Source organism: Dreissena polymorpha, chromosome 13, assembly GCF_020536995.1.
Source record: "Dreissena polymorpha isolate Duluth1 chromosome 13, UMN_Dpol_1.0, whole genome shotgun sequence".
Taxonomy (NCBI): Eukaryota; Metazoa; Mollusca; class Bivalvia; order Myida; family Dreissenidae; genus Dreissena; species Dreissena polymorpha.
This window is the reverse complement of record NC_068367.1, coordinates 52,208,009-52,226,458: the sequence shown is the minus strand read 5'-3', so window position 1 is coordinate 52,226,458 and position 18,450 is coordinate 52,208,009. Positions and strand designations below refer to the sequence as shown.

Genomic DNA, 18,450 nt, shown 5'->3' with positions numbered 1-18,450 from the left:
GGAATTTTTTGGTGGGTGTGGCCTATGTGGGCGGGCGCCCCAGGGTTGGGATTGGGGCCATGCATAGTTGAGATTGACCCTAATGTCATAACAAAAGTTCAGTATCAATTTGAAGTGAATCCGTGTAGAAATGAAAAAATTATAGTAAATGGAAATTTTTTGGTGGGTGTGGCCTATGTGGGCGGGGCGCCCCAGGGTTAGGAATGGGGCCATGCATGGTTCAGATTGACCGTATTGTCATAGGTGAGGTCCAGTATCAATTTGAAGTGAATCGGTGTAGAAATAAAGAAGTAAATGTAAAATAACCTAAAAAAATGAGTGATAATTTCTGACGCGGCCCCACCCCAACCCCTATAACTTTTGACCCAGGGGTCAGATCAAAATTCCAAATAGTGCAGGGTCGCACATATGCTCATAGCTACCATGTGTGTAAATTTCAAGGTTCTAGTGCTTTTAGTGTAGGAGGAGATAGTGGCCAGGACGGACAGACAGACGGACAGACGGACGGACGGACGGCGGAGATCACCACAATATCCCCACCTTTTTTTCAAAAAGCGTGGGGATAACAATTATTGTATTGTATACTGACTGCACACTAGTGTCGTAACATACGGATGCAATACGTAAATTCGGACGGAACTTAAAGTCGGACACAAGTAAATAAATGATTTAATACTCTTGATTTCTTGAAACTCGGTATTTGTTGTTAAAAAGAGCAATTGCATTGATTAACACCATACGAGTCAGTCGTATTGATCATCTAAACGCTTTATTTACGTTTCCAACTTAATGTGCTGTCCGAATTTAAGTACACATACATGTGCACATACATGTAATATCTACATGTAGTATATGATTTTCTTTGGTACATTTACATTTAAGTACACGGTGCCTGTACTGTAACATTAATTAACGATATTGACTGTGTACATCAGACTACTTGCTGTATTATGTATATGTATGTATACATATTATGTATATATGTAAATGAAGAAATAAAATAAAGATGAAAACCTGCATCTTATCATTTTGTAGGAAAATTATATGGGCTACCAAATATTTTTATTGGTAGCCCAGTGGGCTCCCTGAAAAATAAGAAATTTGTCGGACACTGATATAGTATTGACATACCTGTATGATGAAGCCAACCCCGTATCGAAAGTCAACCAGAGTCGTAACATATTTATGTCACGCTATAAATCAAAGAATACTCATTTTCTTGGATACATTTCTACATATATTGGTGAATGAATATAAATTACTGCACCGAGGAATATTTTAAGGTTCAAATGTTTCAAATGCATCTTACAATAGATGAAAATAACTCTCATCAGTCTGAAATTCACAATTTTGACGCCATTGTCGCTTTGTGCAAGACTAGTTTTAATTTGGATACTTTCGAACGACCTTGACATTTTTTGCTGAAATTGTAAACATTACTTTCGTTTTCTGAAATCTATTATTTGTGATTAACAACAAGTCTGGTGGATTATAAAAATGATTTCAGTGTGAATCGGGTAGTTTTAAATATTTACTTTGAGTTTGTATTTACACTACAATTTGTTCACAAAACAAGCCAGAATATTCTAAAATACCGGGAAATGTCATTCTGAATTTGAAAACACTTGAGCACATGGTATGTTACTAAAAGTAGAAATACCATCATATGACCGTGAAATCTCGGGAGATTCGCATTTCAAGAAAGTCTGTCACATCGCTGTTTTTCTCGATATGAAAGAGCAGAATAGATAAATTTTAAATGTTTAAGATAGTATTTTGTGAAAGAATGTATCAGTTAAATGTGAAAAATGTCAATCTTTCCAATCAAGTGATTGATATGGGCCAATAACTGCATTTAAAAGCTGTTTTGGACCGGTCTTTGTTAACTGTCGACTTTCGGCATTTTCTGGTTGACTTTCCTAATGGGGTTGGTCCATAACTATAAAGTCGCGCCAGTCAAAAATCATAAAAAGCGACATTTAAAGTTATGGTAGCCAGAATTAGAAAAATATGTACAACTGAGCAATCAATCATGACACTCTGATGCCTCAGGTTAGTGCAGTGATTTTTCCACCAGATTCTCACCAAGGTGATCCCGGTTGATTTCACCACAATTGAATATATGTCAGTACACAAATAAATTATACAGCAGGTAATGACAATCGATAAATGTCTTAGTTTTAATTTAATTGTTTGCACAAATTTGGACACTCTTTGTGTCTGAGATATGTTGGGTTAAATGACTTTACAACAAAACATACATCTCTGAATCTGCGATACATTACAGTTAAAGTTTAACACATGTAAAATACCAGTATTCAGATCTGAAAATATCCTAAAAAACTCGTATGGTATGAAGTACATATATCTTGTGACGTATTTTCATTTTAAATCTTGAATTTAATGACGACTTGAATTTAATGACGACAAGTCGGACATGCAGTTAAATATTTTTATACGTATATCGTGTGACATAATTTCATTTAAACTCTAGATTTTAACGACATTAGTCTGACGCGTGAGGTGTTATTTTATTTAACAGTAAAACAAAAATTAAGTAGACTATCAAAAAAATACAAAAAGTGTACTTGTAAATAAAAACTCCTTCATTCCGTATAAAGATTGTACGTTACAGCAGAGCTCCAGATAACTTTTCTGAGTAATTGGGTTAATACCCACTACTTTTGAGTTCAATTGGGTATTTTCATATTCAATTGGGTACAAAAAAGTCGGTACCCACTACCGGGTACTTTAATTGACAATTGGGTACCTTTGTTTTAAAATTGGGTATGTTCATTGTCTTAAATTCTCACCTGCTTACCTGAATAAGCTGGTTGTAGTTCCACTCTTAATTGATTAGTTTCAGAGATTTTGTGTCATTATGTAGATGTATCCATAATATACAGTCTTGATTTAAAAAAAAAGTTCAACGATTTTTTCCACCAGTTTTCTTACAATGTAAGCACTGACAGCGATTGCCTCCGACATAATATCGTCAAGAATTAGTTTCACTATATTTTCCGCTTCTGATTTTGTGTTGCCTGCGGTTAAATATCTTAAAATTGAGTTTCTTTGTGCCTAGGATACGATGTTTTCATTTTTAAGGCCTCACGATTTCGACATTTTCACAACAATAACACGTAGTCACAAAGACACTTTTTTCCGTACATATTATTGTGCTGAAGGTTATACTGAAAGCGCTTGGACAAAGCGGAAAGAATCCGGGTATTTCGGACCAGGGTATTTCCGGGACAAATTTACTCGTTATGCAAAGGAAAAATATGATATGCGTAATCGGCAATTTCAATGGGGTTTCGGAACGCATAGTTTTATTTTTCTATGCGTAATCGGCAATTTTACATTGGGTATTTGCACAAATGCCCACCTTATCTGTAGCTCTGTTACAGTAATCTGTGAAACAACGTCATTAATAAAACAAAAAAATGTTTGACCACAACGGTGGCTAATAATGTTTACGAAAAAATACAAACAATATAGATTTATCTATTACATAACATGTTAGAATTTTATCATGCATTTATAATCACTCATAAAGAGATTTCAATATACAGTTACATGCATGGACATTTTTTTTTAAGCCAGTGCCTTTTGAATTCAGAAAATAATCAAGATAAACCATAAAATTGGGAAAAATAGATAGTAAACCATAAACTTGAGAAAAATGAGGCATTATTAATATGATTATAAATAACAGAATTACAATAATATTGTTTGGAAGTGCATGATTGAGTGCATTTTAAAATTTATATTATAAAATGCTGCTTGAATTTCTTTTTACCTTTCATATGTAAAAAAAGAAATATCATCTGCTAGTGCAAAATATGACTTGGAAAGCTGGTTTATGGTCATTTCGTAGCAAAAGAGAAGAAAATAAGTGCATTAAATAAATGAATTCATATTTTTGTATCTGGAATAGTTGTATTTCAAATAGATCCTCCACCCTATTATGGCCGAATAAGGGCTAAATTGCTTTCCGACTTGAAATGAAAAGGCATATTGGTTTATCGTGTAGCGTTTATGTGCAAAATTTGAGGGCCAATTGATAAAGCTTGTTGATGCCAAAACAGCCCTTCCCAAATAAGTGTGTAAAACTCGAGTTAAACACGAGTTTTATCCGTGTTAAACCAAGCGGTATTGGCAGTTGGTTTTTAGTGGGTTTTGGTATGTTGGTTTTTGTGAGTTTTGGTAAGTTGGTTTTTTCTGTGTTTAAAGTGGGTATTTTTACCAACTTGGTTAAAACTGAGTTAAACACAGAAAAAACTCACTTTTTACATAAATGTGGGCTTTGGTAAGTTGGTTTTTTGTGAGTTTTGGTAAGTTGGTTTTTTGTGAGTTTCGGTATGTTGGTTTTTTGCGAGTTTTGGTAAGTTGGTTTTTTCTGTGTTTAAAGTGGGTATTTTTACCAACTTGGTTAAAACTGAGTTAAACACAGAAAAAACTCACTTGTTACATAAATGTGGGCTTTGGTAAGTTGGTTTTTTGTGAGTTTTGGTATGTTGGTTTTTTGTGAGTTTCGGTATGTTGGTTTTTTGTGAGTTTTGGTATCAGGGCTTTCCTTAGACCTCAAATCTCAAGAGTCAAGGACTCTTGGGACCATATTTTCAAGAGTCAAAATCAAACTTCTGAGAGTCCTAATAATAACGCAGGAGAGTCAATGATTTTTTGCAATTTAAGCAAATTACTGAGATATAATATATAAAAAGCAACAAATAAAAAGATACATGTATGTTAACATTTATTTCTTACATTTTACTGTCACTACAACACTATGCATTTAAACACAATATTTCAATGATTAATAAATACAAAACATGTATTCTAATACAACATTAACTTCATGTATATACAGCAGAGTAATATGTCATATGTTCTTCTTTCGCACGTTTGAGGGTGTTAGGAGCACTGTCATTTAGATCTAAAGTACGCTTTGTCGTTGGCGTCTTACACACACTTTCAGAGTTACTACCGATTCCGAATTCGAAAAGGTTTCTCTGCGACATTTTCCGAATGCACTAGCACAATTACACTTTGCACAATTACACTGTATCCAATAACTTTGTTTGACCGTTTCGCGTGGCTATTAAATTAAGAATGAAATACAAAATGTGAAAAAAAACATTTCCGCTGGCTATCACAAAAAAAACAACAACATACGGGTGGTACCTAAACACAATAGCCTATATAAATCGGTAAACTATAAAAGGAAATTATTTCTACTTGCCGATAAAGGTGCCTCCGTATTTAATCCCATCAAAAATTCCGACGCCCTTTAATTATTTCATGTGCCATCTTCACGGAAGATGTGCGACAAACACGCCGTTTTCTATGCCTTATCAAACGGTCAATTATTACGCCTACATGTATTTTGTAATCAATTAGCTCATGCAAAAATTGTCACTTTGCCAAAAGGCCAGTTGTATCGGTATTATAGTTATTTTTAGCAACTTTGATGCAAAGCGTGTAATTTGACGTTGTAGACAGTACATATGCCAGCATAACTTTCGCGCGTCTTTGAACTGAGCAATCATGAAGCGAAACAGTGATGGGTGCATTCAGCTTTGGAAATACATTCTGCCATACTCTGGAAATATCTCAAAATATGCTTTACGGTGTTATGTGGATATGGATGTTATTATTTTATATTGAATATTATTAAAACTGACGCGGATGAGTCCATTCTGTTTTGGTGGGTTTATAGTTCTTCTTAAATGCTCTGAGCTTTTATGAGTACATACGTACAGCTCAGAGGGTCAATAGCTGGGAGTTGGATTATTGCAACTAGGTGGGTTTAATACACGTCTTTTCCGCAAACAGCTGATAACAAACGCTATGATAAATAATGGAAAGTTAATACACGCGTCATCGAACCAGCAGTGTTTTAATTGGTCAATACTAGATTTCTTAATTAACCAAACTCCGCCTACTGGGTGGACTTGTGCTTCGATGATTGGAAACGGGCGTTAACGATTAGCGTGTACTAAATGAGATACTCCGCCCCGAGCCAATTATCGCTTAGTCTTAACAACTTTTGATCTCTTTGACGCAAGTCGGTATATTCCCCCGGGTCAAATGTGACGCATGACGTAATTTTCTCAAGAGTCAAAAAGGGGTCTTCTGTAATTGTCAAGCGTCAAAACCCGGGAGCTCGGGTCAAAGGAAAGCCCTGGGTATGTTGGTTTTTTCTGTGTTTAAAGTGGGTTTTTTTACCAACTTGGTTAAAACTGAGTTAAACACAGAAAAAACTCACAAAAACCAACATACCAAAACTCACAAAAAACCAACATACCAAAACCCACAAAAAAAACAACATACCAAAACTCACAAAAAACCAACATACCAAAACTCACAAAAAACCATTTTAAACACACTTCTGTCTACAATAGTGTGTTTAAGTTGGTTTTTGTGAGTCTTTTGTTCGCTTAAGGGATCATAAAATTTTGCTTGTTTGACCTGTAACCTTTGTAAAAAAAAATATTTACACCTTTAAATGGTAAAAAGGTTATTTGAGATAAAATCACAACAGATCATTACAAGCCCCATGTGATTATAAATAAAAGACACACACAATTTGCAAAAAACAATGTTTATATTAAAAAAAACAAATAATGTGAACATTTTTACAGTGCATTTTTAACAAAACCAGGAAAACATCTACCCAAGATACATTATCACAATATGCGAGCACATTTAACATAATAAATTAAAATAAATAACATTCTCCTCTTTGGGCTACCACAGGTAAAAATGGGAGGAAGGGTATGAACCATGAATATATACAGTTTCAGTTAGTGAGGGGTGATACAGAGGATAAAATTAATAATAATTGTTTTTAACTGTGTTGGTGGTACCGGATTTATAAAATGACAACATTAAGGAATCCTTCATCCTATCTTTTCCTGGAATAGCCCTTTACACATATTTACACCTATGAATAAAGGAACATATTGCTCAGCACTAAACAGTTTATATATTCTCCCCGCAGTACATGACACGAAGCCTCCTCAAGGCCCATCTCATGTTCTCTTCCACTGTTGATATGGGCAGGGCAAACTTTTTGGAGATGACAACTGAAATGTATATGAACAATCAATGCAGGATTTTACTGGGTTTATTAACGACTCGCCCCCTTAACGACTCGCCCTATAACGACTCGCCCCACTTTTTATAACGACTCGCCCCACTTCTATAACGACTCGCCCCACATGTATAACGACTCGCCCCACATAGAAAACGACTCGCCCCATCATTACTTATATGGTAGGATTTTTATAAATTATAAACTTATATATTTATAAACTGTATAACGTATTTGTTTCAAAGTTTGTTCATATATATATATATATATATATATATATATATATATATATATATATATATATATATATATATATATATATATATATATATATATATTGTATATAGGTAAACAATGCTGCGCTGCAAATACAGAGTACAAAGTTTATTCAATCTCTGATATACATAGACTATAATATAAGCATAGATAACAAGAGAAAAACAGTTTTATACACTTTTATATATATATATCAGTAAACAATGTTGCGCTGCAAATTCAGAGTGCAAAGTTGACACACGAAAATACTACAACGCAAAAAAATAATTTATCTTCGATTGTACGTTTTAGAATTACTTACTAGTTTTTACCACATTTTATGTGATGCCACCGTGAACAGTTGTCACATGTCACCGCTCTAGAGTTTTGGTACACCCGTCGTAGACAAAACAAACAGGGAGGCGCAGGCATGGTGTTAATCGAATTATCAATTTAAAATAATGGTAAACTATATGTGTGTGTGTGCATTTGAGATTTATTTACAGGTCGTCCAGCGTCTTCTCGACTACAGATGTATCGACCTGCCCCTGTGACCCTTCAGGGGAGAAAATAAGGTCATATTATACATCATAGCACGATGGCCAATGAGACCTTAATGTGACTAGATGCTTTTTTTTTAAATGGATTATATAGTGGTTTGCCTTTTATCGAAATGGTTGTTGCAGTATTCCTATTATCTCTAGATTAGCATTATCCTTATTGGCATTAATGTTAATTCCTTATAGTTTGTGTGTGGTTTTTGTGCTCTCCGCCCCAAGAGGTGTTAGTGGGTGTTCGAGTGGGATACAGAGAGCGCCCCGATTCCAGAGGCGCCCCCTGGTTCTTTTAAGTGCCCGGTGTACAGCACCGATACACTGCACCCCCGTTTAACGTCCCTCGCGGAGGACTAATGGTAAACTATAATCATGTATACATCTTTAAATACTTAACTCCGCAGTGGCACGTATTACTCAATAAAAGCTATAACCATTTAAGTAATTAAACAAATCGTGGAATTAATTGATTTATCACAAATGGTTTCTTGTTTATTTAATCCATTGCAAATTTTGCGCGATAATTGTTCACACCTACAAATTAAAAGAACCGCCATTTAATTAGCATTTAATGTTTATTTGAATCCATTGAAAACTTTCCACGCCATTTGATTAGCATTTTAAAGTAAAGTTTGTGTGAAAAACACAAAAGGACTGATACGCATTTTTATAATATGAAAAAATATTTTTAAAACGCGTGTTGTATATTCAGATCAACACGGTAATAAATAGGTAGATTAAGATTATAATGGTAATTTTAAAATTATAAATAAAAAATTATCTTACAGATGAATTGTGTCCGTAAAATTTCTGCCAAAAATAAATTTCTGCAAAGACTTTTTTTCATTTTTCTTACCTTTCAATACCCGTATATATGAAAATATCTTTACCACGAAGCAAGGTATTCACGCTTTCGCGATTATGACACGTGTATTGTTGATTGTCATCACCCGCCCGCGGTAATGTACCTGTCAATTATGTTGTTAATTCATCGGTCTCCTGTATAACGATAATCCCTAAATTCTTGAGTAATTTAACCTGGGAATCTTTAATTGTCGATATGATCTTAGCCTTTGCTTCTTTTATAAATATAAAGGAAAGTATGACATAAGACAAATGTGCCGATATCCAATAGTCTTGCTTTATGATAATATTGTCACTGAACAAAGATGTAAAAAAACATCATAAAATAAAAATTATTACTTTTCAGAATATGCCTGCAATAGACGTATATAAGGTCAGGTATAAGGCAAAAAACTGCTGAACAATGGTTATCAAACAATGCCGAACCTTAAATTCATATTATGAATTGATTTCATTTATATTACCATATATAATATAACATTTTATTTTGATAGGGCGAGTCGTTATATATGTGGGGCGAGACGTTATACATGTGGGGCGAGTCGTTATAAAAAGTGGGGCGAGTCGTTATGGGGCGAGTCGTTAAGGGGGCGAGTCGTTACATTACCATTTTACTGTACATTACAGTATTAAAAAACATGTAGAAGTTTATTCCACCCAAATCAAGTCTGATCTGAATGACTTGATTTTGGTGGAATAAACTTTTACATCAATATCATCAGTTCAGATATCCCATTTTAACATCATCTACATTAGAAGGATTCAAAAGAGGTTTTTGAAACAAGGAGGCAAATTACTGTTGCTTGAATTTTTTATATCGTTCAAAATTAGAGCTTGATCGTTAACTTTATACTGAGGTTATTTTTGTCTGCCTATGTGTTAAATTCTCAAAACTTTTATACACAAACACAATTTTTAGTAACTCTTAAATTTTAGCAGTAGTATTAAATTAACGCAAGACAGATTATGTGCTGGAGTCAAATTTGAATCAATTGCATTATGTTTGTTTCAAAATGAATATGGAGGCAGTAGAACACCTATATATTTAAATCCCCTTTTTCCCTATAAAAAAGAATCATACTAACCATGGCGTAGTTATCAGCAATCAGGAGACCCTCTCGAATCTCCCCCTTAGGGGAGGTTGAACAGCACTTCATAGAGCAGTCACCAGCTGATCAGGTCTGAAAACTATACTGTCATGGCCTTTGCGAGGTGCGTCTTGTGCATGATCTCATTTGAGATCAGGTCCTGAAAGATATTTTATATGTAAGTGATAAATATTGCTGTTATGGTATATCTTGTTACTATAAATATTATTAATTTAAATAAAAACAAGTTTGTTTGCTTGTTGTTTTTGTTTGTTTATTTTTGCAATTTAAATCCTGTGATCACATGTGACTTAACGCTTGTCATAAATAATTAAAAGAAATTACGTGTGGTAGAAAATACTGTTTGAAAATGCACCAAGATATGTGGTCTCATTTGGCTGTGTGGACTGGTCGGAAGTGTGACGCCTTTCAAATGCTAAAACCTGTATAGTTTTACCTCTCAACAAATCCAACTTTCCTTGGTCAAGGACAGGGCTCGGTTTTCCCACTCCTGATCTACTCAAGTTGGGCTGCTCGTGCAGGGTAAAATCTGGTGTCAAAATCCATACATCAGTTAGTCCCCCTTCTGCTGTCTTTTGGCAGGAATATTCTATCCAAAGAATCTTCCAATCAATGTAAATTTCACCTTGGGAGTTTAACCTTCAAATTTAAAATATAAAAGTTTTCATTGAATATGTGGGAAAGAAATCTGTTCATTAATGACCAGAAATAGGTATAAATAACATTTAAGATGACAATAATCATAAAATACAGCCATAATTATTCAAATGGTGTTGTTTTTCCTTATAATTGCATTACATTTATACTTATCCATTTACATTTCCCAGTGACATACATAAATATGATAATGATCATAATTAATTCAATATAAAACTAAATAAAAAAGTGATGTAAAAATGAAAATACAAACCTAAAACAACTGTTCTTCAGTATTCCAGATAACAGGCAGTTGATGAATTATGAGACCATATCACTTTAACCATCCACTTTGAATCTCCTTTGCAACAAACTTATTGTTGATTTACACATTGTAGTACATACACATTGTTTTCACCACACAATACTTCATGCTGAAAGTTATTCAAGACATTTTAAACTAGAATTATAAGTCTTAATGTTACTCAATTATACCTTAAAGCTCAAAGTCAGTTGATGAAAACCCCCTTTGTTTTCAAAACATAACTTCCTGTCTCCAGCCAATCAAAGTTGCTTGTTTTCAAATAGATGGTGGCTCAGCCAATCAAAAGTCTATCAACACCCCTTTGTTAGGCCTATAGATGGAGCACTGATACTGTGATAAGAATTAATGTTTATGATTTAATTGGGGGGGGGGGGGGAGGGCTAATCTCTTATGTGTGTCAGCCAATCTCTTATGTGTGTCAGCCAATTACTAAATCTGAGAAATATCTACTGATTTCAACACCAACATATATGTATTTATTGAATAATACAACAACACCCTTAGCATATTATATTTAATTGTGAATATTTAAAAAAAAACATGCTGAATGGTGTTAGCAAATAATATTAATAGTATAAATATTATTTATTTTATTGCCTTTAAATTGTATGTTAAAGGTCAATGTGGTAGGCATTAATTGTATTGGGGTTAAATATCAGTATAAGAAAGTTAAAATAGTTATTGTTTTTATGTTGAGGAGATATAATTGATGCTGGCAAGCCCACATAAGTTTCCATATATTAATCAACACTTTCACACTGAAACTAGTTTTATTTATTATAGAAACAGTGTCACTCTCCCCCTCAAAAAATGAATAAAAAAAACACACTGTAAGTCTATTGAATTCTCCAAAGAACATGAATTAAATGGAAGTATTCACATTTTTATAGATGTGTGATTGTTCTTATAATATATTTAATATTTATGTATTGATTCAAAGTGAAAGACAAACAATTTCATATTCAGGTATAAAACTAAGTTTGAACATTTTAACATTTTTATAGTATCTGTGAACCTGTGATGTTCTGAAAGAGCAATTTTTATCCAATGTTTCCTTAAAATTATGGGGAGCCCATAAATGTACAAAAGGTGCAATGGCAAACAAGCTGTAAAAAAGCCCCTTTACAATTCACCTTGATAATATATGGCTATAAACATGAAACAAAGACCTAGTTGAAGAATTATTGTTTTATTGTTGAGTATGTTAATAAACAAAAGACCAACTTATTGATAAGTGTGTTAAAGTGAGTCTTTTAGCCTTGTTGCGGCTTTCAAATTATTTATAAAAAGACCAACTTAAACTCGCTTTAAACCCACTTCTGTTTATAAAAAAGACCCACTTTTGTTGTAAAAGACTCGCTTATGAAACTCACAAAAACCAACATACCAAAACTCACAAAAACCAACATACCAAAACCCACAAAAAAACAACATACCAAAACTCACAAAAAACCAACATACCAAAACTCACAAAAAACCATTTTAAACACACTTCTGTCTACAATAGTGTGTTTAAGTTGGTTTTTGTGAGTCTTTTGTTCGCTTAAGGGATCATAAAATTTTGCTTGTTTGACCTGTAACCTTTGTAAAAAAAATATTTACACCTTTAAATGGTAAAAGGTTATTTGAGATAAAATCACAACAGATCATTACAAGCCCCATGTGATTATAAATAAAAGACACACACAATTTGCAAAAAAACAATGTTTATATTAAAAAAAACAAATAATGTGAACATTTTTACAGTGCATTTTTAACAAAACCAGGAAAACATCTACCCAAGATACATTATCACAATATGCGAGCACATTTAACATAATAAATTAAAATAAATAACATTCTCCTCTTTGGGCTACCACAGGTAAAAATGGGAGGAAGGGTATGAACCATGAATATATACAGTTTCAGTTAGTGAGGGGTGATACAGAGGATAAAATTAATAATAATTGTTTTTAACTGTGTTGGTGGTACCGGATTTATAAAATGACAACATTAAGGAATCCTTCATCCTATCTTTTCCTGGAATAGCCCTTTACACATATTTACACCTATGAATAAAGGAACATATTGCTCAGCACTAAACAGTTTATATATTCTCCCCGCAGTACATGACACGAAGCCTCCTCAAGGCCCATCTCATGTTCTCTTCCACTGTTGATATGGGCAGGGCAAACTTTTTGGAGATGACAACTGAAATGTATATGAACAATCAATGCAGGATTTTACTGGGTTTATTAACGACTCGCCCCCTTAACGACTCGCCCTATAACGACTCGCCCCACTTTTTATAACGACTCGCCCCACTTCTATAACGACTCGCCCCACATGTATAACGACTCGCCCCACATAGAAAACGACTCGCCCCATCATTACTTATATGGTAGGATTTTTATAAATTATAAACTTATATATTATAAACTGTATAACGTATTTGTTTCAAAGTTTGTTCATATATATATATATATATATATATATATATATATATATATATATATATATATATATATATATATATATATATATATATATATATATATATATTGTATATAGGTAAACAATGCTGCGCTGCAAATACAGAGTACAAAGTTTATTCAATCTCTGATATACATAGACTATAATATAAGCATAGATAACAAGAGAAAAACAGTTTTATACACTTTTATATATATATATCAGTAAACAATGTTGCGCTGCAAATTCAGAGTGCAAAGTTGACACACGAAAATACTACAACGCAAAAAAATAATTTATCTTCGATTGTACGTTTTAGAATTACTTACTAGTTTTTACCACATTTTATGTGATGCCACCGTGAACAGTTGTCACATGTCACCGCTCTAGAGTTTTGGTACACCCGTCGTAGACAAAACAAACAGGGAGGCGCAGGCATGGTGTTAATCGAATTATCAATTTAAAATAATGGTAAACTATATGTGTGTGTGTGTATTTGAGATTTATTTACAGGTCGTCCAGCGTCTTCTCGACTACAGATGTATCGACCTGCCCCTGTGACCCTTCAGGGGAGAAAATAAGGTCATATTATACATCATAGCACGATGGCCAATGAGACCTTAATGTGACTAGATGCTTTTTTTTTAAATGGATTATATAGTGGTTTGCCTTTTATCGAAATGGTTGTTGCAGTATTCCTATTATCTCTAGATTAGCATTATCCTTATTGGCATTAATGTTAATTCCTTATAGTTTGTGTGTGGTTTTTGTGCTCTCCGCCCCAAGAGGTGTTAGTGGGTGTTCGAGTGGGATACAGAGAGCGCCCCGATTCCAGAGGCGCCCCCTGGTTCTTTTAAGTGCCCGGTGTACAGCACCGATACACTGCACCCCCGTTTAACGTCCCTCGCGGAGGACTAATGGTAAACTATAATCATGTATACATCTTTAAATACTTAACTCCGCAGTGGCACGTATTACTCAATAAAAGCTATAACCATTTAAGTAATTAAACAAATCGTGGAATTAATTGATTTATCACAAATGGTTTCTTGTTTATTTTAATCCATTGCAAATTTTGCGCGATAATTGTTCACACCTACAAATTAAAAGAACCGCCATTTAATTAGCATTTAATGTTTATTTGAATCCATTGAAAACTTTCCACGCCATTTGATTAGCATTTTAAAGTAAAGTTTGTGTGAAAAACACAAAAGGACTGATACGCATTTTTATAATATGAAAAAATATTTTTAAAACGCGTGTTGTATATTCAGATCAACACGGTAATAAATAGGTAGATTTAAGATTATAATGGTAATTTTAAAATTATAAATAAAAAATTATCTTACAGATGAATTGTGTCCGTAAAATTTCTGCCAAAAATAAATTTCTGCAAAGACTTTTTTTCATTTTTCTTACCTTTCAATACCCGTATATATGAAAATATCTTTACCACGAAGCAAGGTATTCACGCTTTCGCGATTATGACACGTGTATTGTTGATTGTCATCACCCGCCCGCGGTAATGTACCTGTCAATTATGTTGTTAATTCATCGGTCTCCTGTATAACGATAATCCCTAAATTCTTGAGTAATTTAACCTGGGAATCTTTAATTGTCGATATGATCTTAGCCTTTGCTTCTTTTTATAAATATAAAGGAAAGTATGACATAAGACAAATGTGCCGATATCCAATAGTCTTGCTTTATGATAATATTGTCACTGAACAAAGATGTAAAAAAACATCATAAAATAAAAATTATTACTTTTCAGAATATGCCTGCAATAGACGTATATAAGGTCAGGTATAAGGCAAAAAACTGCTGAACAATGGTTATCAAACAATGCCGAACCTTAAATTCATATTATGAATTGATTTCATTTATATTACCATATATAATATAACATTTTATTTTGATAGGGCGAGTCGTTATATATGTGGGGCGAGACGTTATACATGTGGGGCGAGTCGTTATAAAAAGTGGGGCGAGTCGTTATGGGGCGAGTCGTTAAGGGGGCGAGTCGTTACATTACCATTTTACTGTACATTACAGTATTAAAAAAACATGTAGAAGTTTATTCCACCCAAATCAAGTCTGATCTGAATGACTTGATTTTGGTGGAATAAACTTTTACATCAATATCATCAGTTCAGATATCCCATTTTAACATCATCTACATTAGAAGGATTTCAAAAGAGGTTTTTGAAACAAGGAGGCAAATTACTGTTGCTTGAATTTTTTATATCGTTCAAAATTAGAGCTTGATCGTTAACTTTATACTGAGGTTATTTTTGTCTGCCTATGTGTTAAATTCTCAAAACTTTTATACACAAACACAATTTTTAGTAACTCTTAAATTTTAGCAGTAGTATTAAATTAACGCAAGACAGATTATGTGCTGGAGTCAAATTTGAATCAATTGCATTATGTTTGTTTCAAAATGAATATGGAGGCAGTAGAACACCTATATATTTAAATCCCCTTTTTCCCTATAAAAAAGAATCATACTAACCATGGCGTAGTTATCAGCAATCAGGAGACCCTCTCGAATCTCCCCCTTAGGGGAGGTTGAACAGCACTTCATAGAGCAGTCACCAGCTGATCAGGTCTGAAAACTATACTGTCATGGCCTTTGCGAGGTGCGTCTTGTGCATGATCTCATTTGAGATCAGGTCCTGAAAGATATTTTATAATGTAAGTGATAAATATTGCTGTTATGGTATATCTTGTTACTATAAATATTATTAATTTAAATAAAAACAAGTTTGTTTGCTTGTTGTTTTTGTTTGTTTATTTTTGCAATTTAAATCCTGTGATCACATGTGACTTAACGCTTGTCATAAATAATTAAAAGAAATTACGTGTGGTAGAAAATACTGTTTGAAAATGCACCAAGATATGTGGTCTCATTTGGCTGTGTGGACTGGTCGGAAGTGTGACGCCTTTCAAATGCTAAAACCTGTATAGTTTTACCTCTCAACAAATCCAACTTTCCTTGGTCAAGGACAGGGCTCGGTTTTCCCACTCCTGATCTACTCAAGTTGGGCTGCTCGTGCAGGGTAAAATCTGGTGTCAAAATCCATACATCAGTTAGTCCCCCTTCTGCTGTCTTTTGGCAGGAATATTCTATCCAAAGAATCTTCCAATCAATGTAAATTTCACCTTGGGAGTTTAACCTTCAAATTTAAAATATAAAAGTTTTCATTGAATATGTGGGAAAGAAATCTGTTCATTAATGACCAGAAATAGGTATAAATAACATTTAAGATGACAATAATCATAAAATACAGCCATAATTATTCAAATGGTGTTGTTTTTCCTTATAATTGCATTACATTTATACTTATCCATTTACATTTCCCAGTGACAATACATAAATATGATAATGATCATAATTAATTCAATATAAAACTAAATAAAAAAGTGATGTAAAAATGAAAATACAAACCTAAAACAACTGTTCTTCAGTATTCCAAGATAACAGGCAGTTGATGAATTATGAGACCATATCACTTTAACCATCCACTTTGAATCTCCTTTGCAACAAACTTATTGTTGATTTACACATTGTAGTACATACACATTGTTTTCACCACACAATACTTCATGCTGAAAGTTATTCAAGACATTTTAAACTAGAATTATAAGTCTTAATGTTACTCAATTATACCTTAAAGCTCAAAGTCAGTTGATGAAAACCCCCTTTGTTTTCAAAACATAACTTCCTGTCTCCAGCCAATCAAAGTTGCTTGTTTTCAAATAGATGGTGGCTCAGCCAATCAAAAGTCTATCAACACCCCTTTGTTAGGCCTATAGATGGAGCACTGATACTGTGATAAGAATTAATGTTTATGATTTAATTGGGGGGGGGGGGAGGGCTAATCTCTTATGTGTGTCAGCCAATCTCTTATGTGTGTCAGCCAATTACTAAATCTGAGAAATATCTACTGATTTCAACACCAACATATATGTATTTATTGAATAATACACAACACCCTTAGCATATTATATTTAATTGTGAATATTTAAAAAAAAACATGCTGAATGGTGTTAGCAAATAATATTAATAGTATAAATATTATTTATTTTTATTGCCTTTTAAATTGTATGTTAAAGGTCAATGTGGTAGGCATTAATTGTATTGGGGTTAAATATCAGTATAAGAAAGTTAAAATAGTTATTGTTTTTATGTTGAGGAGATATAATTGATGCTGGCAAGCCCACATAAGTTTCCATATATTAATCAACACTTTCACACTGAAACTAGTTTTATTTATTATAGAAACAGTGTCACTCTCCCCCTCAAAAAATGAATAAAAAAACACACTGTAAGTCTATTGAATTCTCCAAAGAACATGAATTAAATGGAAGTATTCACATTTTTATAGATGTGTGATTGTTCTTATAATATATTTAATATTTATGTATTGATTCAAAGTGAAAGACAAACAATTTCATATTCAGGTATAAAACTAAGTTTGAACATTTTAACATTTTTATAGTATCTGTGAACCTGTGATGTTCTGAAAGAGCAATTTTTATCCAATGTTTCCTTAAAATTATGGGGAGCCCATAAATGTACAAAAGGTGCAATGGCAAACAAGCTGTAAAAAAGCCCCTTTACAATTCACCTTGATAATATATGGCTATAAACATGAAACAAAGACCTAGTTGAAGAATTATTGTTTTATTGTTGAGTTATGTTAATAAACAAAAGACCAACTTATTGATAAGTGTGTTAAAGTGAGTCTTTTAGCCTTGTTGCGGCTTTCAAATTATTTATAAAAAGACCAACTTAAACTCGCTTTAACCCACTTCTGTTTATAAAAAGACCCACTTTTGTTGTAAAAGACTCGCTTATGAAACAAAAAGACACACTTAAACACACATAAACCAACTCATAAATAAAAAGACTCACTTTTGACACATAAAAAACCAACTTCTTACAGCAAAAAACTCGCTTTAACACACATCTACTTTAAAAAACCAACTTTAAACTCAGCTAAGCACAGTTTAGCTCACATAAAACTCGCTTTTATTAGCAAAAACCAACTTCCGCTCAGAAAAACTTAGAAAAAACACAGTTTTATGTTGGTTTAAGTGTGTTTTGGTATGAAAGTGGGTTAACTTTTTGCAAGGGAGGTAATAATAATAATT

At 33.2% G+C, this 18,450-nt stretch overlaps 1 long non-coding RNA gene across 4 annotated transcripts; it reads right to left on the bottom strand.

Annotated features, from left to right (window-relative positions):
* Nucleotides 1-6,585: 6,585 nt before the first annotated feature.
* Nucleotides 6,586-17,047, bottom strand: LOC127856459 (uncharacterized). Of its 4 annotated transcripts, none has more exons than XR_008038042.1 (4): nt 16,742-17,046; nt 16,267-16,469; nt 9,855-10,017; nt 6,586-7,088 (listed from the first exon to the last, which is right to left on the bottom strand). It is a non-coding gene; the product is annotated as an uncharacterized LOC127856459 (long non-coding RNA). The 4 variants fall into 4 exon arrangements; XR_008038041.1 differs by lacking the exon at nt 16,267-16,469 and adding an exon at nt 10,315-10,517 and having other exon boundaries at nt 6,587-7,088; nt 16,742-17,047; XR_008038040.1 differs by lacking the exon at nt 9,855-10,017 and adding an exon at nt 15,806-15,968 and having other exon boundaries at nt 6,587-7,088.
* Nucleotides 17,048-18,450: the final 1,403 nt, after the last annotated feature.